The 26142-nt window shown below is 45.4% G+C and overlaps 1 protein-coding gene across 2 annotated transcripts in view; it reads right to left on the bottom strand.

Annotated features, from left to right (window-relative positions):
* Nucleotides 1-26045, bottom strand: part of P3H2 (prolyl 3-hydroxylase 2) — a 115879-nt gene extending 89834 nt beyond the window's left edge. Inside the window, exon 1 of one of the 2 annotated variants that reach the window (XM_032777331.1) lies at nt 26004-26045. The gene's annotated coding sequence lies outside the window, so the exon portion shown is untranslated. Of the gene's footprint in view, nt 1-25859; nt 25866-26003 lie in introns of those variants that run through there. The other variant, XM_075068322.1, reaches the window with a different exon arrangement.
* Nucleotides 26046-26142: the final 97 nt, after the last annotated feature.

Genomic DNA, 26142 nt, shown 5'->3' with positions numbered 1-26142 from the left:
AGGTCATCTAGTCCAATCCCCTGCTCAAAGCAGGACCAACCCCAACTAAATCATCCCAGCCAGGGCTTTGTCAAGCCAGGCCTTAAAAACCTCTAAGGAAGGAATTCTTGATTTAAAAACGAATCAGTGATGGAGAATCCACCACGATCTTTGGTAAACTATTCCAATGGTTAATTACTCACTGTTAAAAATTTACACTTTATTTCCAGTCTGAATTTGTCTAGTTTCAGGTTCCAGTCACTTGATCAAGTTAGACCTTTCTCTACTCGACTGAAGAGCCCATTATTTAATATTTGTTCCCCATGTAGATACTTGCAGATTGTTATCAAATCATCCCTTAACCTTCTGTTTGTTAAGCTAAATAGATTGAGCTCCTTGAGTCTATCACTGTAATGCAGATTTTCTATCCTTTAATCATTCCCGTGGCTCTTCTTTGAACCCTCTCGTATTTATCAACATCCTTCTTGAATTGTGAGCACTAGAACTGGACAAAGGATTCCAGCAGTGGTATAACAAGTGCCATATATAGAGGTAAAATAACCTCTCTACTCCTACCCAAGATTTCCCGTGTATGCATCCCAGGATCTCATTAGCCCTTTTGGCCACAGCAGCACACTAGGAGCTCATGTTCAGCGGATTAGCCACCATGACATCCAAAACTTTTTCAAGGTTACTGCTTCTCAGCAGAGTCCCCCATCCTGTAAGTGTAGTCTACACTCTTTGTTCGTAAATGTATAATACAGTCACATGTAGCCACATTAAGAAGCGTATTATTTGCTTGCGTACAGTTAACTAAGAGACCCAGATTGCTCTGAATCAGTGACTTGTCTCTGTCACCATTAGGTTAAAGTCTGTCAACAGTTCACACACTCATTCTGGATAACCACTGTCCTCCTACTGCTCCAAACACCTTGCCAGGCAAATATAAATGAAATAACTTAGGTATCTCCCATCTAATGCAACCCACATTAATCCAATGCAAGCCACTGAGCTAAGGAACTAGGTCTAGCCACTAGACAAGGGGCAAAGATCCACACTAAACCAGTGTGGGTTACACATTAGGAATTCATTGGCCAGAAAAAACAAAACACATGGCTGCAGTGAAAGAAGGAATACTATGAAAGGAAATTTACGTATTTTAACCAAGATGATCTTCCAACAGACCATCTACAATATGTGCACTAATAACAGCTCTTACTTCACACCAATATACTCAATCATTTTCTATTCCATTCCAGTAAAAATGCATCAGAAATTAATTGGAGAAATTAACTGATTTATTTATTATCATCCTCCTGCTGCTTTAAATTTAATGGGATTAATGGAACCTGTAGAGAGAAAAAAGGTTCCTAATGAACATTATACCCCAACTCTAGAACTAAAGACTGTGCTCAGATTCCATAACAATCCACAGCAGCTGGCTGGGAGAGTTTCCCACAGCAACTATACTTTTTTCAAAAGTTCGACATGCTTCTTAAAATATCGCTTTTTGTGCAAAAAATGCTAATTCAGTAGCTTTGCAAGGATTTAAATTAAAAAAAAAACTGAAAATGATAAACCCGAGCATGTACACATCAGGGTACATATAATGCAGGGTGTGTCGTAACGCTGGAATTATAGGATGCATTTAATTCACATTTTGGTGCTGTACTACCTTGTGTTGTGACCCTCTAACTGCTAGCCAGGCTGGGCCTAGTCATGACTTGGCTGAGTATTGAGTTCATTCTAGTGTCCATTTAACTCAATTGTTTTTTCCTCCATTCACGTCAATGGTGCTGGATCAGCCCTAGACCTATTTAAGAAAGTAAAAAATTAATAAAGGTCCTGATCCTGTAGAGTCCTGAGTATCACTCCATGGAAAGACAGGAACCTCAGCAGCTCATCCATCAATCCATGAAAGCAGTTCATCTAACCTTGCTAGGAGAAGAAGATTATTTCACGAGCTATGAACGCTCATTTGTGATCCACTTTCTGCAAGTTGAAATCCTTGCTGAAAGAGAATCTCTGATTGCAAAGGGCTTTAATAGGGACCACAATCTGACCCAGCATATGTGTATTTCTTTTGTGAATCTGAGGGGAAAAAACAAACAGTCATCTGTACATCACAGCTGGGTATTCAGCTGTCGTCCACTTACCCTCTTGCTCTGTGAAATGGGGCTTCCATGAGGATGAACAGCCAAAAGTGTTTAGTTTCTTGGCATCTGTTCTGGTCTGTGTTACCACCAGCAGCAGCCACAGGAGCAGTCATAAAATAGTCTATAATTGGTTCAGTCAATGCTCCCTTATTAAACCTAATGGCGTCTAACTAGGAAGGAACAGCAAGCCCCTGAGGATTAGCTGGAGAACAATTTCTGAGAGGAGAAGGGGAAAAGAAGGTGGCAGTTTTCCTCAGAACAAGATGTGATGCTTAGGAGGTTTCTTTAAAGCTAGGAAACAACTGACAACAACTCAGGGCAGGCCTTTCACAAGCACAATCTGGTGGGTGACTGCATTAGACTAGCATTTGAAAAGGTAGTCGCAGAGAAAGCTCAGAATTTCCTATTTATGATCATTATACAGCTAAATGTTCCTCCTCCATACATGGTCCAATGAAGTCACACAGCTTTAATCAGTGAATGAGACCTAGCCTTTTTCCGACTTCAGCAAGACTCCCACCCAAATCCATATGTGACATTGGCTTTTTACCTTGTATTTAGACTGCACCACACTACGCTCTGCCTACAAGGGATGAATCCAGACCTTTGTGGGGAAAAGTTTTCAGTTAAATCGCAGGCTGCTTTTCTGTGGCTAATGAGGTAAGACAACCTTAGCAGCGGCTTACTTCAAATTCCTTCCCCTCTACGACATTGCGCGTCTCCTATAAGAGTCATTATGTTAAGTTAGCCAAGAGCCTTGCTGATAAGTCTTCCAAACTGGCCACTCTAGTACTGATGTGTAAGTTATCACATATTTCAAAACCACATGCTCCCAGATTACACATACTCACCAGGGTCTTGTTTTCTGCCATTCCGCATTATTGGCAGAAAGCAGCAGGGCAAATCAAATAAATTACTTCATTCCTCCTGGGACAAAAGTGAAGGTGAACAAAGAAGCAAGCGTTTAGACATTCAGGCAGCCAAGTTTTGCCAAGTTCTCCTCCAGCTAGGAACTCCAAAAGGCTCAATGAAGCACAACCGATAGACTTTTTCCATAAGGCTGTGAGCGCGTGCAAGACCCAGGATTTCCCAAATCCACATCAGTGTAGCAGGAAATGGAGGCTTCCAGGAGTGCAGTAGTTTAATACATTTTCCCTGCTGTAATTAGTGAAGTGCAAAGATAAATGGCTCAGGTGAAATAAGTTTCAGGATCTCCACTGAGTGCCAGTGGACATCTGTCTGTTCCACCACATCGAACGGAAATCTGCAACAAATTGTGAAAAACTGAAATCTATGGCTCCTGGGGATCCTCCCATCCTGCAACAGTACAGGTGTTACTGATCAGGATTGAAGTGCATTACCACAGCCGTAGAGTGGAAGGTTGTCCCAGGCCTGGAACAGCAAGGTAGTGTCATAGGTCTGGTTTGAGGTGGAAAAGTTGTTTGGAAGATCCAGGACTAGAGAACTGCTAAATATTTGCTCTCACTCATCTGGGTTTCCATACCTGTGTAGCTCCACTGACCTGGATGGAATTATTCCTGGTCTTCACTAGCATAACAGAGCAGGTTCAGCTCCTTTATGAATTTACTCCTGTGCAAAGAGATATAACTATGGCAGCTGTTGAAGATAAGTTTCTTTTTTTCCAAATAGATAATACATTAAAAAAGAAAGATAATAAAATGCAGAACTGCCAAGCAGGAGCTGAATGCAAATACTATGGAATTCCTCCTGAATGCAGCACTAGCAGGAATGGCTAGGCCAGTGCAGAACAAAGTCACAGGCAGCACATGGCCGACTCTACTTGTACATGTGTGTATACACACACACCAAATGGCTGAGACACCCGCCCAACTCAACCAGACTTTACTGAGCTGAGCACAAAGGAGGGAGGATGTTGCTAGAACAAGATTTCGAAGGAAAGCCCGGTGCCCTGGGGCAGATGGATAGGACTGGGATGCAAACGCAGCCATTCCGAGGGATCACAACTGGGTGGGTTGCAGAGCTGCTCAATAAACTTTTTTTTGTTGAAAATAGCTTTTTCATCAAAATGGACATTTCGGCAGAACACATCTATTTTCAGGGAAAAGTTACGCATTTTTGCTGAGAACAGGAAAACCTTTGACCCAAGTGAAAGCTTTCATTTTCATCCCCCTAAGGGAACAAAAAACCCTCTTTCCCGACCGGCCTTCGGGGACTGCTCAGACTCCTGCTGTTTGCTGTAGCTGCTTTGGGACATATGGCTCTCAAGCTGAGTGGCCAAGAATCGAATAGGAACCGATTTACCAGTACTGTTACACAGTACAGACGGCAAAGCCTGGAGATCTGTTGCACCACAGGAAGCTGACGGTTTTGCAGCTGAGCATCCGGCAATGGACGCTTACAAATCCAGGTTCAGGATACATATATCAGCTAACCAGAGTAGGTCCCCCTGGGTTGTAGTCCTTGTCACCCTTGGCTCCACGAGCCAGGACCCATCACACAGCTCAGTAAACTTATAGCACTGCTATTTCTGGTGGCATTCTGCTTGTACCTCCAGCTAGAGGGAAATTTTCTAGCACTGACATCCTCCTGTTGTTGCACAGGTCACTGGCAGGGCAAAGTCCTTGCCTGCACCAAACAAACAGTGTTCCCAGATAAGAAGGGGGAGGGAGTTGCGTTCTGCATTGGTCTAAACAGAAGCCGGCCAAGGAAGGAGTGTTGAGGAATATGAAGCTATAAGCACACAGACAGGCGTCCTGGTGCAGAAAGGGGAGAATACATCAGAAGCTTAACTCTACCATACAACTGTGTAGCAAGGAAAAGAGGACAGAGCTAGTTTAGAGGGCCTGTGGTCCTTGCTTGGACTTGACTGATACCTGCAGAAAAAGGAAACGGTAGCTATAGCCAAGAGAAAATGGTGTCTCCTTCCTCCCCTTCACATACTAGTCCTCCTGTCTTTTTAATGTTTTTAACTACATAGGAGTCAGGAGTCAAAAATCTCAACTGGAAGTTTGCAATCTGAGCCAAGCACCCAACTTGGCCTTTGAAAAAATAAGGCCGCCAGTGTCGTAGCTTTTATGTACTCTGCAGACTACAGCACTATTGGATGCCAGAGGCACTCCTGTACGGGGAACAAAGAGCTAAACTGACTCTTAGCTTCAATTCAATACGGTGTTCTAGTTCACTTCCCAAAACTGCTGTCCTCCACCCCAGCAATGGCGGCATTTCAGTGCTGGATGAAGTAATCCTGAAGCTACTGGGCCAAATTCTGCTTTCACTTACACCTGAGCAAGCCCTCCTGCATCAGTGGTGCAGCCTAGGTGCAAGTGAGAAGAGAATTTAGTCTTTGTGACCACGGCTGGCTCCAGCATTTTTGCCGCCCCAAGCGTCAGGGAAAAAAATAAAAAAAGAAAGCCGATCAGTGGCACTCCAGTGGCAGCTCGCTTCATTCTTTGACGGCAATTCGGCAGGAGGTCCTTCTCTCCAAGAGGGACCGAGGGACATCCCGCCAAATTGCCGCCGAAGACCCGGACGAGCCACCCCTTTGAGTTGGCTGCCCCAAGCACCTGCTTGCTTCGCTGGTGCCCGGAGCCAGCCCTGTTTGTGACCCTTGGCTCTAAGAGTCTCAGTGCAAATGTAGAATAGGTCCATGAAAATGTACTGAGCATGTGCAAGCGTGCTCTGGTCATCCATGTTTCTGATAAGACTTTCTTTTGCACATTTTACTTATTCCAATACTAAACACACAAAAAACCTAAGAGCATTTGAATTCTTCGGGTAACTATGCTCATTTATTCAGCTCTCCAAGGATCGTTTTCAAAGTTGCTGGTAGTTTATTCCCAAACAGGAATGTAAATAATACATCTGAAATATGCTCCAACTTTAGTCCTTATCTAATGTGTCTCATTCCAAACACGGAGGGTGGCATGGCAGTACGCTGCATATTTTCTATTGATCTAAGGCAGTGCATGGATTTGTAAGAACTCAGAAACAACTTTAAACCCTGTAACTTTCAAGAACAGAAATTAACCCAAGTGATCATTCAGGTCTACGTAATTGGTTTTGTTCCAATTCAAAAAACTTCAAAGGGACTAAAGAAGTGTTTGCAAGTCTATCATATAGCAGCATTTCACAGAGAGGATCCAGAAATAGCCATGGAAAACAGAAGCATGGGGCTTAAAACAACAGTGAACTGGAGTTAAAAACAACCCCTCAGATAACCTCATGCTCCAGTGCAAAGTCATTTTCCAGAGCACGTTCTGCTGAACGTTTAAAACTCACGCAGCAATCAGGCAAGGAATGAGTCCCCAGAGATGGGTTGCTCTCCTCCTCTAAGTTCAGGGTCAGAGTTTGAGAACATTCGATTCCCAGAGCTTTAGCGGTCACAGGATGCATTCAGATTTCTGAGGCTGAGTCATAAAGCACCCTCTGGGCCTGCCTGTGTGAGGAGGATGGGACTGAGCCCTCTAGGGTTACAGGTATTGCAGGATGTTAGGAGACATTTAGGGCTTGGCTACATTGGCACTTTACAGCGCTGCAACTTTCGCACTCAGGGGTGTGAAAAAACACCCCCCTGAGCGCTGCAAGAAGCAGCGCTGTAAAATGTCAGTGTAATCAGGGCGGCAGCGCTGGGAGCATGGCTCTAGCGCTGCACACTACACCCATAAGGGATGTGGTTTACAAGCAGCGCTGGGAGAGCTCTCTCCCAGCGCTGCGGCTCTGACTACACTCACACTTCAAAGCGCTGCCGTGGCAGCGCTCCCACAGCTGGGGCAGCGCTTTGAAATTTCTAATGTAGCCATACCCTCAGTATCCTTGGCAAAGGGTCAGATTTTGATGCTATGCCTATGTGAAGGTAGCACTTGCTGAGGACAGGGGGAAATCAGCCATCCACTCAGACCCCGCATCTCACACCTGAAAGCAGCTGTGAAAGATTGGGGAATTTTGATGGGAGGGGCACTAAAAATCCTCAGCTGGTTTGTGGACTCTCAGTGACAAAAGTTTGAGGGCTACTGGACCAGATGACCCAGCAGAAACTATAGCTGGAAAATCCCTATGAAAAAAATCCCTTGGAAAAATCTCCGGGGAGGGTGGGGGTGGTGGCGGCCAGGAAAAGGAAAGGATGGGATTTGCCTCTCCCTCGCTCACAAGAGGAATCCTAGTTGCTTCCTGCCCATTACAGATAGACATGGCTGCAGTCTAGCACCCTGGTTGCTGTGTAGCTGGTGTGTGGTGCTACATGCCCTGATGCCAGTTTTCTGCAGTAGTCACCCACTGTGCCCCTAGAGTCAAACCTTCCAAACCCATGATGCCAGGAAGCCCAAGCCTGTTTCCTCCTGAATAGCAACAGGCACCTGGGTGACTGCTCTATTTATACCGCGTCTGGGACGTGCAGGGATGAGACACGGGGACAGGGAACATGGCCTGCATTAACACCGGGGTTGTGGGAACAACACATGAAGTTTCTGTAAAGCACTTTAACCCTCACTTAGGTTTCTGGTTTGGCGATGAGCTGCTGATCAGAGGCACACGCAGAACATTTGCTTACAGTCAAGGAAATGGGCTAGAACTACAAAACCAGGGTCCAGGGAACCTAGGCCCAAAAATATCAGGTTTCTGCTGACAGCGACATTGATTTCCTACACTCAGACTTCCTTCCATTTACCTGCCCATGGTTCTGGTGACAGGGGCAGGTCTGAGCCTGGGGAAACTCGCATCCTCTGTCCTTCCATAGACAGGATACAGGCTGGACTGTGGACATGTTGCCCACCACACCACTCCTTGCCACGATACCTCAAGAACAGACCTACCCATAGCAGAAAGGCCTCCAGAACCCACTCTTGGGTCCTTGATCTCTCTACTTGGATGCCAATGCAGTGGCAGCTGGGAGAGCTGTATGTGAGATAGAGACATTAGCAACCACGTTGAGGCCTGCCCTTCCTGCATCCATTCCACATGGCGATCAGTTGGCAACAACTCATCACTACTGACCGGCTGCAGACAGAACCAAAGGCCAAATGCCTCTTGTAGTCCAACACCCCTTCCCCCGCCACTCTGCATTTTCCCCAAAATACATATTTTTACTGGCTACAGAAAATTCTGCACCGCAGGGGTAGATGTCACAATCCACTTCTACACCTGCGCCAAGAAGCTGCCGGGAGGCAAGGTAGGTTTTATTTCTGGTGCAAATCTCATCAATGATGCAATGCTACGCGTGAGGCAGGCCAGTCGGAGCAGCAGAGGACCCACATGCATAGGAAGGTGTGAATGCTATTGAAGACGCAGAAGATGAATGCCAAGAATGTCCTGTCCTTCTATGGCCCAGAAGCCAGAGCAAAGGGTAAAGCAAGGCTCGGTTCAGCCGAGCCCTGGAAGGGAAAGTCTCCAGTTGCGCACTCAGAGATCCTTCCTCCTGGACTGTCACTACCAGCCGCAGTGCCAAAGACCTACAGCACATCTGACCATGTTCAGGGGAGGCAGAATTAAGCCATTCCCCACAGCTGGCCTTACCCCGCTATCTGCAAGTTCCCACACTCAGGACAGGCAATTATCTTTCCCCAAGCCAGAGGGAAACGATTTACCCCTTCCCTTCCAACCCCTGGATCGACTGCCCCACCCCTGTGAGAAAGCATTACTCCTTTTCCAGCGTAGTAACTTCTTTAGACAGTTACTCGCTGCCTGCCCACGCCTGCATTACACTGGTAACACTCACAGATTAGGCATGTAAGCGGGGTCCTAGGCACTGCACAGTCAGTCACCTGCAGGCTTACACTCACAATGCAGTCATTTAGGTAACCATCATTCTTAACACACAGCTCCCCTGACCTCAGCATCTGCCTGCTCTTGCTGGGCTGCTGTGTAATCTGCTCTAATTACTGGGGACCAGAGAAATAGAAGGGAGTGGTAATGGTGAGGGATATGATAAAGAAAAACCACTAGAAGGCTTTACACAATTCTCACGTTCATGTGAGACAGAGCTTTAATTGATAAAACAGGCTTGTACAAATAAATGAACACTTTCCATGAATCAGTGCTGCCCACGTTTGAGGTAGGCTTATGTTCTGAAAGCCAAATTCCCTCTGACTGCACTGCCCTGTATGTTCCGAGCTGAGCCCACGTTTCAAGAGGAACCCCCAGAGTCCTGATGCTGGGAGGTAAAGCATTGCAATGCACATGGATAGACAAATTCAAAGAATTCCTCTATTTAAAAAAAATTCAGTTTCCTTAATATCGTATCTAGTCCTAGAAATGTCCTGTAATATATTCCTTTAAGAAAACATTTTATAAGGGTTTTTCCTGCTCCTCCATGGATGTCAATGTGAGTCTTTTCCACAAGGAATAAATTGACTAAAGCCTTGACACAGGAGAGTAGCTCCACTGGGCCAAATTCTGCTTAGTTACACCAGTGTAAATGCAGAATAATGCCATTGAACTCCCTGGGGCTGCAGCAGTATGAAACTGGAGAAGTGAAGAGCAGAATCTAGCTAGTTGAGTTCACTGGGTGCAAAGTTACTCAGGTGCTTAATCGTTTTCAGAATTGGGACCTTACTGACATGGCAGGAGAACACAGGAACTACCCAAGGCACCGATCTTGCAATGGAAGGCACCCAGGCAGACACCAGGACCTGCAAAGGTTCCCGTTCACACCAGCACCTTAACCCTAGCTGGTCTGTAGCACCCATCCCTGCAGAATCCAAACACCAATTACAGGCAAAGAGCCATCATGTCCAGTTGTCACTGTCCCTTTAAGAATATTTTATGGGAAACTGGGGAACTCCTCAGCAGCAGCAGATTCATGACCCTTCCAAAGAATCGAGTATCTCAAGGCACACGGCTTTACAACACAGGCTGATGCCACGCTCCTTCGAACAGACAGCACCGGAACAGTGACCAACTTTTTAAAAAGGGGCTCTCTGAGCAGGAATCCTCAGGCTGTGGCTCGCTCCCTGGGCAGCCTTCAATTTCAGCAGTTCCTTGTGCAAATATTTGGAAGGTGGTTCCATGCAGCTTTGCTTCTTACCACTTGGGTGGTTTCTGGGAAAACAGGGGACTGGCTCCGTTTTTAAAAAAGAAAAGAAATTTTATCAAGTTCCTTGCCAAAGCGTGGTCTTTGTACCTCAGAGTCTCTTCATGTGGCTCTCTACAGAATCACCCTCGGGGCTTACAGCTGCGGTATTGCTCAGTGACTTGCTGCCCCCATTTTAAACCTATCTCTGCCCCCCTTACCCGCCAGTCCTTTTATGAGCCCTGTGTGGAGAGATCCCTGAATTCAGTGGAGTGCTACGGGTCTGTTCACATGTGGCTCATTGCCAAAAGGAGGAGCAAGGGACTAGACAATTTATTCATCCCCGCCCCCCACCTCCCACACACCATTTAAAACAGAGCCAGTCTCCAATCCAAGGAAGGAGATGGCCCAACTTGGCAAACAACCTGTGGAAAGGTTTCTACTCTTTCCCCTTCCTGGACTCGATCGGGATTGAACATGCACCTGTGTAACTGTAGCCTCCCTGCAATCCCAGCAGACTGACACAGTTGCAAGAAGAGAATCCACCTAGGGTATGGACAGTATGGCACAGCCTTCAGCTCATGCTGTCAGAATGGGTGTGGAGAACAGACTTTGTAGGGAGGTCACCTCTTCCAAGACATTTTTTCCATAGCACCCATTTGGTCCAATCTGGTAAACAAGAATTGCCAGATTGGATCAGACCCAAGACACATCTAGCCCAGTGTCCTGTCTCTTACCTCCTGTCTCCTACCTCCTGGGAAGGTGTGTGTGCTCCAGTAACCCTGAGGGCTATGCTGGTGGGAGTAGAACCCCTGGGAGGGCCACCCAAGCAAGACAGGGTCAAAGAGTAGGAGCCAGACTATAGCTAGTCCACCAGTCCTCCTGGCAAGGGGCTGTAAACCAGGCTAATAACCTAGCCACACAAAAATGCTTTCTGTTACAGAAACAGCCCAGGCACAAAATAAGTATCACAGATTTGCAAACACAAACAACTATGGAGATCCATGATCTGCTGGACATAAGACAAGATATTACTGGTCAACCAGAAAATCCAGCCAGCCACCACTATGATGGTGGAGAATCAAAGCCACAAGGAAGTTCTTCCTCTGAAACAGGATATCTTCACAGCTAAGATCAAGACAAGAATTGCGTGTCGGAAAGTTAGATTGCTTTGGAGAAGAGGTAGATTGATACAAGTTATCAGAAACATGAAAATCTTTGGCCCTAAATATACTTGCACTGAGCGATATTAGGTGGACTGGACGAGGCAAATTATTGTAGGAAGGTGTGATTGTTTTATATTCTGGAGGAGAAGATAACACCAGGAAGGAATAGGTTCATTATTGAGCAAGGAAGCTACTAAAAGCACTGAAGGAATGGGAACCTGTAAACTTCAGAATATTGACTGCTCACTTTGTCACAAACTATGCAAAAAAGTCACCATTGTTCAGTGTTATCCTCCCAACAATAACAGCGATGAGCAGGTCAAGACTGAAAGACTGCAGAGTGTCTGCGACAAGATCAATAAATAGGACATTGCTATCCTTGAGGAAAATCTAAATGCACAGGTTAGAGATGATAATACTGGATATGAACACATTACGGGAAGAGACAGCATCTCAGGACAGACTGACAATGGAGAATGTTTTGTTGAATTCTGCAGCACATGCAACCTTTGCATTGGAAGGTATTCTATTCCTACACGAGGAAAGAAACGGACATGGAAATCATATGATGGCTTCACCCAGAAACAGCTTGTCCATGTTGCTATTAGTAGGCACTGGAGTAAGTTCACTGTTGGATGCCAGGGTGTATATAACTGGTGATGTCAGAAGTGACAAAGTCTTGTGATTGGGACAATCAAAATAAAAAGTAGTAATACCATGCAAGGCAGAAGGAATGTATGATACTAGAAAGTTAGTAGATTGAGCAGTGAAGGTGCATTTCAAGCTGCAATTTAGCAATAGATATGAAGAGTAGGAGATACTGATGGAGGACAGAAACAAAGGGCAGTTCTTCAATGCGCAAGTGTGAATGCAGCCAGGACTACACTGGGGGTGGGAAGATCTAGGAAAGAAGAGTGGCTCCAACTAAATACATGGAAGCTTGTGGAAGAGAATTAAAGAGAGAGAACTGAACAAGAATGAGACAAGCAAAAAAAAAAAAAAAGAGCTATTCTGCAACAAGATTAGGTGGACAAAAGATAAAGTATCAGCCAGAAGAGATGAGAGAATGGATGGAAAATAGAGCAAGACAAGTGAGGAACTGTACAAGAGAGGGGATTCTAAAAAGCGTATTCTATTAGCTAAACAACTGACATCACAATTCTTGAACCATTTTGGCATTGTGAAGGCTCAGGATAATACAGTTTTAAAAACAGAAGACAATCAGTCAGAGATAAGAGATAGCGGACTTGCCTATATTACTGGATGTAATCACCTCTGAGGAAGTAACTAAGGCTACAAACCAACCGTAGAGTTGTAAAGCACCAGGCTATGATAACATAGATGGTTGAAAAGTTAACAGCTGGTGAATTACATGACTTGTCATACATGCACAGGTTGTGCAGAATGGTTTGGGGAAAGCAGAACTGTACTAAAGACTAAGGAAGAAGAGGTCTGTAAACTTCCTAGAAAGGGGGACCAACTTCTTTGTGATAGCTGGAGAACAGTGGTTGGACATATTCCTGAAGGTTTCATCACATGACAATCTTTAATTCTTGGAGACCCAGGACAATCCTGGAGGGTTGGTAACCCTAATGACACTCCTATCCTGTTCCTGGAAAAGCATTTTGCATTATCATTTTGAACAGGATGAAAGTTGATATTGATCAAGTACTCAGGGAAGAACTGGATGGATTTTGATCAGGTGGGCTGTAGTCAGACCAGCTTTGAGAAGACTCAGTGAGAAAGACCTAGAATACCAGCAGATGGTTTTTAAATTTGTTGATTTTATGGAAATGTTTCTTAACGTCCACCAAGGCGGCCTTCTGGAAGATCCTGAGACACTATGGAATTTTAGCAAAGATGTTAATTAGATAAAAGCTTTGTAGGACGAGTCTCTGTGCTGTGTGAGGATAGAGAGCAGACACATGGAGTGGTTTAGGACTCCACTGGTCCAAAGCAAGGTTGCATACTGACCCCATTTCTCTTCTGCACTGTTACAGACTTTGTGATGAGAAGAGTGATGGCTGCTGCAGAGGACTCTGGCATTGTTTGAGCAAAAGATAAGCTGTGACACTTGGATTTTGCAGATGATATTTTTATACTGGACATCAACTTGGATGGAATGAAAAGACTGAGCATAAAGACAAAAGAAGCCAAAGTTGGACTTCGTATCTGTATGCAGAAGAGCAAAATCATGGAGCTAGGAGAGAAAGCTGCCAATCAACAAGGGATGTGTGATTGATGGAGAAGAGTACAAAAGAGTTGATGACTTAGTCCATCTTGGAAGTAAAATATCTGCTAACAGTAGCTCACTAAAGTAGCTAAGGCAAGACTGGGCAGAGCCAGTGGATCGTTTTTCCATTTGTCAAACGTCTCGAAGAGTAGAAAGATACATCCATGTACTAAAATGAGATTGTACAATGCTATTGTCTTCCCAATACTACTGTATACCTCAGAAACATGGCAGATGATGGAAGTACATAAAAGAAGCTGAATGCAGCATTGTTTAAGAACCACCTTGGGAATTCATAGGTGAGATTGTGTAACCCATGTGGAAGTGTTATACACACAGGTCAGTGGACTGCAGATTCAATAATCGAACAGACGGCTATGGTGGTCTGGCCATGCCATCGGGCTACTGCATGGCATAAGCACAAGGCATGTCTTACATTGGATCCCATCTGGAGAGAGGTGAAAGCATGGAACACAAAGAATGACCTATCAGAGGATGATCGAAAAGAATATTACCATCACGGAGACAACTTACAATGGGGTAAAACACCTTGCTCTGGATAGGCAATAATGGGGAAAAATGAGCTGCCTCAAGCACCATGAGGAATGGGAGAGTCTAGAGTTAAACCAGATGCTTCAGAGGATAATGCAAGAAACCCACAGCAGTAGATGTTGGATAATCCACTCCTCTCACATTAGACCTCATCCTGATTTCTAATAATTAGTGATTAGCTTAAGTCCTGAGGCACAAGCTTTAATATCCCGGTCAACATTTTTATTGTCATTAATTGTGATATTCTGAATATTCTTGCTATTTATATATTCAGTGCCTTTTCTAATCTTTTTAATTCTTGGCCTCGACAACTTCCTGTAGGAGTGTTTTCCACAGTCTAATTACACATGGTGACAGAGTATATCTGTTTTGCATTTCCCAACTTTGTGTTTCACTAGATGTCCCCTTGTTCTTGTATTATAAATAAAGAAGAGCAGAAGTTCCTGATCTACCTTCTTGAGACCATTCATTATCTCACATACTCTTAATCTGTACCTCCTCTTGTTCATGTCCTTTCAAAGATCAATAATCCCAACCTTTTCAATCTCTCATTTGAAGAGAGGTTTTCTAGGCCTTTGATATGTTCCAAAGGTAAAATAAAATGCTCTCCAGAAGTATATCTGAGCCCTGGGAACAGATCCTCTCTGGCTGGAACCCAAACATGGAATGACTCCAACACAATCTCATTAAACTCCCTCTTCATTTTGGTGAGAAGATAACAAGGGAGTCCTAGAAGCTGCCTCCAGCATCTCAGTTATTGGCACTTCCTTCTGCAAAATCCTCTGAGTGCATCGGCAAAAGCCAGGCCAGCTCTTTCATCTCAAGTCTCCATACCATGCACAACATTATTCTGATTCTAATTTCAGTTCTTCAGTTGTGGTGTTAATGTAATGTTGTCTTCAGTGCTTGGGAAAAGGCATCCAGTCAAGCTCAAGAGGTGCTGAGTCCTTGCAGCTTCTACTGACATCACTTAGAATTGTGAGCATTCGGCTCCACTGGAAACCAGCTCGGTGTCCACAGAACCGATACACAGCATCCCACAATGTCCAACTCCCGACTGAGGCGTGCGCACCTCTAGGCACAAAGGAGCACGACAGTCTCTGTTTATGCTTATTCAGCACTCTCCCAGGAGAGCCTATTGCAATGTTGACACTTGAGCATGAGGAACCAGACTGAGACCCACTAAACAGCCATCCCAAGTCAACAACTCTCCGTCACCTCCGAACCAGGCCAGATTCAAACCAACAACAGAGAGAGCAAGAGCACACGTGCATACGGATCCCCCTGAGCCACCGTATCACCCTTAGCTGAGTGGCCATCAACAATAAACCATTACTCCATTCCTCACAAACATTGGGCAACTCATTAGGAGATGTGCAATGAACTGGAGTTAGGATTTTGCAAAACAAGGCCTGATGTTAGACTCCTGTGTGCATATAAAAGAATGTAAATAAGTGGCCTGAAGGAGCTGAGCATCCAGCAGCTCCTATAGTCTTCAACGGGAGTTGTGGGTGCTAGGCACAACTGGAAAAGTAGGCTATTTAGTTGAGGAGCCCAATATGGATTTAAGAGCCTGATGTCAGGTCCCTCGTTTTTGAAAATCTTGCATGTGTTTCATTACATATGATGCCTCAGTAGGTCTGATTCTCTCCGTCACATCCAGCCTTCAATGCATTCTGTTTTTAAACACAACCTTGAACACCACAATAGTAATTCTGCCTGCCCATGCCTGTTGTAAGTTGAAAGCTTACAACCTGCCGTGAGACCTATCCCGCTAACGAAGTGAGCCTGGTGCCAGCTCTGAATACCCCATCTGCACGCTTTACACCAACAAAGATTAAGCTTAAAAAGCACCGCACCAGGGGGCAGAGGGAAAACACACCAGTCTGCAAAGAAAATTCTGCTGCATCTGCATGTTGCAAGCACGGAGTTGCAGAGGGGGGAACAATGCACTGACATTCTCAGGGCAAGGGGCAGCCAGCCACCTGGTTCCAGTCCAGTTATGAGCACAAGTCATCCTTTCATCCAGGCCTGAAGGAACATGTTTTCCTCTCTTTTTTAAAATGAACAAGAAGCTACAAGAAAATATTTGGCCTCCAGATCTGATAGGCCACAGCCAAACTCTGCCCTACATTCCACTTAATACATGTGGGTTTGGCTCCCCATCCAAGGAAGGAGAAAAGGACATTGATGATCTGGGATCAAGATACTGTTTTTGTTGATATAATTATTCAGTGGCTAATCCACGACCCTTGACGTCAGCCTCGGAAGGTCTGTTAAATGCCCAGTTACCATGGAGAGGAGGTGGTTTGGCTGGGAGGTATGGTGCGGCTAAGGAACGCTGTTTTGCTACCTCCCCTTTGCAGGTACACACTCAGACCCTGCACCAGCATCAGCCATCAGAGACCTAGGAATTAAAGCCATTGCTTCATGGGCGTTATTGCCTAGGACTGGTCAGAAACTAAAATAACCAAGGAACTTTGAAGGCTGTACTCCCTGCAGTCAGAACTGCTATTAAAGACCACAGGCCTTCCCCAGTGTAAACACAGTAACTCTGGAGACTTCAGTGGAGTCATAGCAAATTCATATGGGTGTAACAGAAATCAGAATCAGACCCCGTCCCCTCTTAAAGCCTCTGAACACCTTTTCAAGTAAGTGATTTGATAGAGGAAGCAGTAATGTGCAATATCAGTTTATATTCCTTTGACTTCAGTAGGAGCAGGAACAGGGCCCTGGCTAGAAAAGAAAGGATTGATTCTCTTGCCATTACCAGAGCTGTCCGTCCCGTCCCACCCTCATCATAACCCTTATCCACCCCACAACAGGCTTCGAAGAGAGAGGAGACCCCAACACCCACTTATGGGAAACTTTACTCTCCAGTTGAAACTGGCAAAAAGAGGACTAGATTCTAGAGCATTTCCGCTCCAGGCCACTGGTTCAAATCCAGTCCAGGCGCCTAACACTGAGAGGTACTTAGGCCCCTCAGCACCTTGCAGGATCACATCCAGTCATCACCATCGGGTGGTTGTCTAGTGGCTTTTGTGAAATGAGCTGGGTGGATTTCAGCCCAACTTGCAACAGTCACGTATGTTCACGCTACAAAAAACCCAAAACACTAATGCTACCACCCTTGGTAGCTTTGTTGCTTAAACAAGGGTCTGATTTTGAGAGCCCAGAGCACCAACAGCTCCCATTGACATCAATGGGGGTGCTAAGTGCTCATGAGATCTGAAAATCAGGACCCAAGTAACCTTTTTAACCTTCCAAGCTCCCTCCCAAGTCAGCGTGGAGACATACGAGTGGGCCAGGATGAGGGGGAGAGGGGAGTAATTTGCCCTGCCACACCCGCACTGCATCTGTTCTGCGGATAGATAAAGAGCTTCAGTCTTCAGAGCTGTGTATCCAGCGCATTTCTCCAGCCCTCAGTTCACTCTCACTCCTCAGGTTGAAAGCCAACAGCAAAATCTTGAGCGTTCATCAGTAAACCAAGAAACCCACATGGCTGCACCACTGGGCCTGCTAGTGGGAGTAGTTTTCATTCAGGACACCGCCACCAAGAGCAAGCAGAAGATAGGTTCCTAAGTCCATGCATTTAGGGTGGAGCTAGTCCTTATATTTACGTTTATTTCTCATACAAACCAATCAGAGTCCAATACCTTGTTACCTTGATGTAAAGGTCATTCAGTGCCTCTACATGTCCACATGGGGTTTGAGCATCACTACTCTGTCCAGAGAAGATGAACGGATGGGCTGTGTCTGGACATGGGCCGAGTTGCTTCAATTTGCCGAGCCCCTACCCTCTCCTTTTTCGGAGACTAAGGGACTGATGTGACTGACAGAACATTCCCATCTCCAGCTGACTTCAATGGCAGCAGGATGATGCCTTCAGGGCTGAAGGCCTGGGTTGTGTTCATAGATCCATCCCTCAAGGCTCAGAGCATTCCATCCCGTACAGATACTGTTTATTTTTGTACTGCAATAATTTTAACTTCGCTGACCACCAAGATGTTTACCCTCTGGGTGAGGACTAGGGATGCTATCTCTAAATTAAGATTTTTCCAAGAACCCAGCTCTGAAATCTATTTACTCAGTAGCAGAGTAAAATCAGCCTTCAAGATTAGAGACAAAAGCGTGCCCCTATTGATTATTACTATCACCGTATATTTCTGTTTCAACATTTGTCTGGGATACAGGACATCTGTCAGATGAAAACAAAATGAACAGACCCCCCCAAAAAGCATAGTGGGTGATACCTCTAATGAGAAATAAGTTAAATTGTTTGTTTGTGCCAGCACAGATTTTGAACTAGTGGCTTTTTCTTGTGTTCTTATTTGCCACAAGGCATCACGCATCCAAAGGGAATAGATTACCAAGAGAACAGCATTTTCCAGTGGTTTTGGCAAATTCATCACAGTCAGAGATGTACACTTAGAAATGCAAATACTCCCATTACGAAAAATCCTGTCATACCATGAATCTCAAACTTCTTTATATTCTCCAACTGTGCTATACAAAGTACATGGGGGTAAACTTCCTCCACTACTGAAATTCACCCCCCCTGCGAGGTTGAACTCTGCAGCTGTTTATAATACAGAGCAACACTGCAGATGATCTTAGTACCAGAAATCAAAAGTAGTGTCTTGAGTTGAAATTTCAGAGATTAGGCAAGATGAGCCAAATTCTAGCATCTGTTATATTGGTGCAAATCCAGAAGAAAACTCCACGCTTTCCATCTAGTGATTCCAGCTTTACATCAGTGAGAGGGGAAAAACTGGCCCAATATAGTTACACAGTTTGACATTTAGGTAAGCAGAAAGTAATTTTGGGAGAAGGAAAGAATTTGGCACAGGGACCATAGTAAACATTCCTAGTCTTGCAACAAGTGCCAGGGGACCTTTAATGGCTGCAAGTGGTCCATTTCAGGTCTCACTCTGGTGTTAGTGACAGATGATATGGGCGATTTAAACTGGTAAAAGTGATTTGATCAAACTCTCCTGCAGGACTCATGAATTACTCCGATTGTAAACCAGTTGGAGCAGGGACGATCAGTTTGTTTGTGTTTGGGCAGCACCTGGAACACTGGGTTCAGGCCCAGGACTGGGGCTCCTTGGTACTATGATAATACAACTAATAAATAATAATAATTCCCTTCCTGATCCATCTGCTGCTTTGTCGTAGGGCCTTGGTCATGTCATTTAATTGCCCATGCCTCAGTTTCCCCATCTGTATCAGTTAATGTTTGTGAAGTGTTTTAAAATCCTTGGATGAAGAGCATTATACAATACAAGAGCAATGTAGCAGTAACATCTGTTCACAACAACATATTACTGGTAGTAGGATGCAGTAGTTAAAGAGACATTGCGAGGATAAATTATAGTGTTTTCACAAACACCTTTTTAATAAAACTTAAGATCAATAATGTTTTTCATGTTATAAAAACAAAAAATATCAACAGAAGCAGTTTTAATTTAAAAAAAAAAAAAAAAGAGACACCCACAAAGCTTCTCCTGCTCTGCTGGTGACCTAAAAACAGCCACACTGTACAAATGCATGAAATCCTCAAAGTAATATTGGCTAGGAACAAGTTATTCTGTAATCATTATCCTAGCCAAAAGAAATGTAGAAAAGTAACAGAACAAAGAGTAAACACACATTTGATTTTTAAAACTCTTTCCACTCTAACCATTTATGGTGTTAGAAACAGAGGCAAGGATGCTGGTTCCTGAAGAATAATATTTTTTATTCTGACAATGCTCCAATAAGCTTTCTACTCCTAGGTCCAAATCTCTCTTGAATTACACCTGAAATGTATTTGGTGGTTACACGCTACAGACATAGAATTTACACTGTGTCTAGTCATGGTGCACAAAGAGGAGAAGCTGAGTAGACAGGCAGACATGGCTTTAGCAATGGATAGTTAGAAAAAGGTAGCAGGCACTCAGGAGCCGCAAACAGAAAAGCAAATGTGGAAGGAAGCAAAGGGTATTAAGATCACATGGCAAACAATGCAGGTGAAAGGGGGACAGGAAAAAGACTAAAGGAGGAGATGAAAACCTAGGAGAAAAGTTGCAGGGAGTAGGTTAGAAGGGGTAATTGTTTTTGATCAACCTGTCAATTTTTTCCAGGATGTTCCTAGTTATTTTTGGCCAAGGATTCCTGACTTGTGGGAATCTGTGCAGGGAATGGGAAGCTCCATTCTGTTGTGCTGTTCACAGGCAGAATGTCCACAGCAAGTTCCAACAAGGTTACTAACTCAGCAGCTTGTAACCAGCCAATGCCGTCATGTCATGCAATTGCCTGCTTCCCCAACCCACATACATAGCAGAGAAAACCCCTAAAGAGGGCAAAAGCTTTGGCCTCCAGGCTACATTCAGACACAAACAAAAATTGCCAAGGCAGCAAAAGCAGACGGGTCATAATTCAAATCAGAGTCTAGAGGGCAAACAGCACCAGTGATCCCCCAACCCCCTCCAACCAAAGCCTAGCAGGTTTTCAGAGAACAGCAGCCCAACATGTAAGAGACAAGTCATCCTGTCTGTAGAGAGTAGACAGCTCCCAACACACTGCCTCTTCTGCTGAGACAGGAGTTTGGGAACACATTACAGCCCCTTCTCTTCTCCATGGGCTGGAAAACGCAAATCTTTTATTCCTATTAGCCCCCCACCCTACCCTACCCTACCCCACCCCCCGTTCATCCCCCGTCCCATTCTCTATCCTTATCCAACACGGGCCCACCCAGGCCATCTCTGGGCTATTTCTGGCCCAACTGGAAACACTGGCAATCTCCTGGGGAAGCATGAGCATGGGAGGGTTCCAGCCCAGTGGCTGGAAAGGTGAGAGAGCACACCTGAACTTTGGGGTGCTTGGCCAAACATCAGCACTAGCGCCCTGATCGAAAGTCCACCCAAATCAATGAGAAAACTTTCAGATGACTTCAGTCAGTTCCAGATCAGGCAGATGCTCGCTCAGGCCTGGGGCACAGCTCCTTGTATCAACATTTGGGCAGGAATTTGATTGTGTTTATGGGTTATTGAAAGCCAGAATTTCCCCTCTTCCCTCTACTGCCAGAGTGTTAAAGGCTGATCTGCTAGTGGGTTATGGTCCAACAGGGTTGTATGGTATCGTCCATGAACCTAGAAATCACCCCCCACCCCCCATCATTGCAGCAGTGTTTCCCGCACATATTTAAAAAGACAGAGGCAAGGTGCTCCAGTGAATTGGCCAGGATAGTGCCAATAGCAACGGGCACCAGAAAGCCTCAGTTTCTAAACCCAGCTCTTCCACTGACTTACTACAGGGACTTGGACAAGTGACATTGATTATTGGGCCAGATTCTGCTCTCACAATGGGCTAATGGAGCTACCCCTTTGTAACTCAGGCCCTCTGAGCATCCTTCAGCTCACTCTTTCACCAGTGCAACTCCACTGACCCAAAGGAATTACTGTAGAGCTACAGCAGTGTGAGATGAACATTTGGCCCTCTGATTCAGTTTCCCCATCTGCAAGGCAGGGATAAAAGCAGTTGCCTTCCCTACTCTGCACGGCTGGTATGCGGATGAGTTCATATGTATACAGCATCATATTTTTTAAAGCACTGTACAAGTGCCAAGCCTTATTTTTTTATTTATTCCATGTTTTGTCATTACCACCAAAGGGTTCGTTCCCCTCCCCTCCTGAGAGCTAAACAAGCAACTGAGAGGTCACTAGGAGTGGGACGGAGAAAGCACATTCCATACAGTTCATTCTCTCTGAAAATGCAAGTGACATCAACTCCTGCTGTCCAGCCACACAAGGGAATCATGGAAGTACCCAGCAGCCAATGAGCCACCCACTCCCGGCAGAGCAAGGGGAAGGAATTATCCAGGATACACACTGGGATGTTTAACCTAAAATCTCATTTCCTTTTCGGTTTGGAGACAAGCAGCAAAAGCAAGACATGGCAACGTGTTTTGTGGCAGGCCCATTACAACCACCACCACTACCAAACCCTTCCCCGCAAAGGCACAAACAGAGGCACCAATAAGAGGATGCACGTCTAATGAACCAAGCAAGAGATACCTACTTGGGGGTGGGGGGGTAAGGGGAGGTGTCACAGTCTGCCTGCCTCTCTCCCCAGCTGTCATACAAGTGCAATTAGAGAGACAAGGCAAGTGAGGGAATATCTAGCATTGGGCCAGCTTCTGTTGGGGAAGAGACACGAGCTTTCGAGCCACACAGAGCTCTGCTTCACCTCTGTGTGGCTCGAATGCTGGTCCCTCTCATCAACAGAAACTGGTCCAATAACAAACATTATCTCACCCGCCTTTTGTGTCTAATACCCTGGGACCCACAGGGCTACAACTACACAGCACACATACAAGTGCAATGTGAGTTGTACTCGTAGAGCCTGAAGCCACTGGCAGCAGCAGGTGCGCAGCACGTTTGGAACTCAGGGCCCTACTTGCTAAAGTGAATGAACAAATAATGTGATTGCAAACAGTAGCTGCCAGAACACAAATGAAGCCTCCCCTGGCCCCTCCCTAGAGAGGTGAGCAAGTATCGGTAGCAGCAGAACCTGCGTGCAGAGGGGTTATTGGGGAGCAATTCAGGAAGTTCTGCACACTCAAGCCATGTCTGTCTGCTGCACTGGACAGGACTGTGTGTGGGTGAACAGAGCTGGGGTGAGCTGTGCTCTATGCAGCAATCCTTTTCCCAGCCTCCCATCCCCAGCTTCAGGTTTTAGTAGGGTGGGGGTGGGGTGTATTGCATCCCCTGGGCAATATGCCAAACCCGTTTACTCAGACTTGGCAGACAAAGAGGATTTGGCTCTCAGTGCACGTACATCCATGACTCGTGGTCAATACAACTCCAGGCAAATCCAGACTTGCACAAGTGACCTGGATCAGTCTCTGAACCTTAGGGGCCTACGCGGCTACATCTTTATGGAGAGAAATTCTTCCAGCTAGCAGATACTCCACTAATGGTTTTGCTAAGCAAGAAAGGTGCTAAACCAAGTGGCTCACTGGAGGCCAAGGCAGAAAAACCTGAGATCAGAAGAAAGTTTTAAAAATCATTTTACAGAAACCTTCCAATTAAAATAGTTGTAGTCAAAAGAAAAAAAAAAAAGTCCCCAGAGGCAGGATCTGAAACCCAAACATTTATGCAGCTAATGAGAACATCCACAGTTACATTAGGTGGGGATAGACAGCTTTGAGAAGGAACAGCTCAGATTCTTAAAGGTTTCAGGCACCAAAACTTTCAGTGATTTCAATGCAAGTTAGACCCCTAAATACCTTTGAGGATCTAGGCCATAAACTTCCGGGGCTGTAAAACATTGGCAGGGGGGCTCAGAGACTGCTGTGTAATATCTGAATCTTCTTTCTACTCATCTTTTAAAATGGAGTAGTTCTCAAGTTCACTGTATCCCTTTAAATGATAAAAACTGACTCGGATGGCAGAAGCAGGAATGGAACAAAAAAGACTCTAAAGCATGGAGTAATTTTGCTGAAAGGGACCCAGATAACAGGTTCAATCCAGATCCTTCTGTGAAGTCTATGCTGGCAGGCCCCTGAACCCATGGGCAACCCCAATGATGTCACTGGATTTGGTTCTCAGGAGGAGAAAGCTTGAAACTATATTTCTCAGGAAGGTGACTTTAGTTGAGCTCCACACAAGTGAAGACATCTGCCCATAGAGAGCTCATTGCAGGATCAGCATCTAAGGCACTGGCAGAAAGTTCTTCTGGCTTCAATGACACCAGACTGAACCAAATTATAACCCTGTTTCTCTGGTGGTATTTCTTTCTAGGGCTGCATATTATGCAAGCTGGGTTTTTTAACTTCCTGTCAATCCTTTCCTTGGCATTTCCAGCCCCGTGGCTTGCAAAAACCTCAAACTAAGACATTACAGAACAGGAAGCAAAGCATAAAATGCAGCTAGGATTTTCAGCGGGTTCTTAATCACAGGGACTGATAATGGTCACCCACTCTGTCGCTGTGTAGTTAATACATCACAAACATTTATGCTTTCTAGTACTGATTTTTGCTTTCAGATGGAGGCAGGGAGGGAGGCAGGGACAGCTCAGTGGTTCGAGCACTGGCCTGCTAAAATCAGGGTTGTGAGCTCATTCCTTGAGGGGGCCATTTAGGGATCTGGGGGAAAACATCTGTTTGAAGATTGATCCCACTTTGAGCAAGGGGTTGGACTAGATGACCTCCTGAGGTCCCTTCCAACCCTGGTATTCTATGATTCTCTATTTGGTTTTGGTGAATTGCCATAGAATCACCCCACCAAGCCATGCTCTACATTTTAAAGGGTAGATCGCCACTTAATACCTGGCTTTAGCAGCTACAACCTTGTGTCAATTAAATAAGGAAAAGATCCAGAGAGAACATCTCAGCAATGTTTTAAATTTTCAGCTTGGCATAGAATAAATTTCCAGAGTCTCTATACTGTTAGTCATAAAAAGTCAACTTACTGCAGGTACCCAGTGGTTCAGCAAATACATCAGCCTTGAATTAAAAGAGAGCCAACCCCAGCCGTCAAGGAGATTTTCTGCCCACGGGCAGTTCATTAAAGACAACATAGTCTTCTTCATGATTTGGGAATGATTGTCAGAATGAGGGGCAGATAAGCAGGATTTCAGAGGCTACAAAAACCCTGATAGTACTTTGCAGAATACAGTAGAATTTCATACCACAAAAAAGAGGCAGATGCAATACAATAATAGAAATCATATCCTCTTGCTACATGCACAGGGAGAGAGAAAGGAGGTTTCTCTGAAGTGATAGGGGTTTAAGGTACTGCTGCATTAAAATGAAAAAACCTCTTGTACCATAACTTCACAGTTGCTGGGTTTTCCCAGCAAGTCATTTTCAATCCTAACCCTGTCCCCTTTAAACTTTCATTAAGACAAAAGGCCATGCATGCTTTAATGATGTACCAAGTTTGAGAGTCCTCAGCCAAAGAGCAGGAGAAGGAACGCAACGGTCATAAACCATAGCAATTCAGGACACAAACTAATGTCTTAGCATAGATAATCGCCCAGGGCCAACTTATCAGTCCATCCCTTCAGATACCATGGGTTTCAATTTTCCTTAAACTTTAGGGGACCAAACACTTGGGCTTCACATTTTTGCTTCATTGTTCATAGTGTTACCAATCAGATGGATAGAAACTGTAAAGACAGGTGAATGGCTGGGTGGGGAGACAGCAGGAGGGATGGGCTGGCTAGTTCCTTACTTGGGTTTACACTTGCTGAAGTGGATTCCAGAGGGCACCCTGAGCCAGATGAATGGATGGGTGGGAGGGATGCCTCAGTCTCACTTGATGTATGCCCACCACAGGTAGATGCAGGACTCCAGGTGCCATATTTTAAAGGTGTTTAGACACCCTAAAGATGTATCTCGGCACCTAGTAGGATTTTCAGTAGCGCCTCGGAACCAAACTCAGACCGCTTTCAGAAACGCGTATGCCTCTAAAGATCTGGCCCCAGGTGCTGGGGGAATAGGTGGAAGGGATGAGGAGGACAGACAGGGATGAAGGGAATTAACAGAAAAGCAGGTGAATGGCTGGAGAGGCTGGCTGGCATCTGGATGTATATTTGCTGCAAGTAGGTGGATATGGGGGAAGAATGGATGGAGGCCCACTGCAGGTAGTTGTAGGGCACCTGGCGCTGGAAGGGATGGATAGCTGGGTGGATGCAGGTTTGGGAGGGTCTGGGGAATATGGCAGTAAGCAGGGGTGGATAGATGTGGGGGCCAGGGTGTGTGGCAGGAAGTGGGGGGTGGATAGATCGGGGCCCGCTCTCACCTGGATGTAGGCCCACTGCATGTAGTTGTAGGGAACTCGGCGCTAGAAGGGATGGATGGGCGGTGGATGGAAGGAAGTTGGGGGTGGATGTGGGTTTGGAAGGAAGGAAACAGGGAGTGGATAGATGGGGGGCCCGGCTCTCACCTGGATGCAGGCCCGCTGCAGGTAGTTGTAGGGCACCCGGCGCTGGAAGGGATGGATGGGTGGGCGGGTGCGAGTTTGAAGGGTCCGAGGGGTATAGAAGGAAGCAGGGAGTGGATAAATGGGGGCCCCGGGGGGGGGG

The sequence above is a fragment of the Chelonoidis abingdonii genome, chromosome 8 (assembly GCF_003597395.2).
Source record: "Chelonoidis abingdonii isolate Lonesome George chromosome 8, CheloAbing_2.0, whole genome shotgun sequence".
In the NCBI taxonomy this organism is placed as follows: domain Eukaryota; kingdom Metazoa; phylum Chordata; order Testudines; family Testudinidae; genus Chelonoidis; species Chelonoidis abingdonii.
Note: the sequence above shows the minus strand (reverse complement) of the source record. Positions and strands in the feature narration are given on the sequence as shown.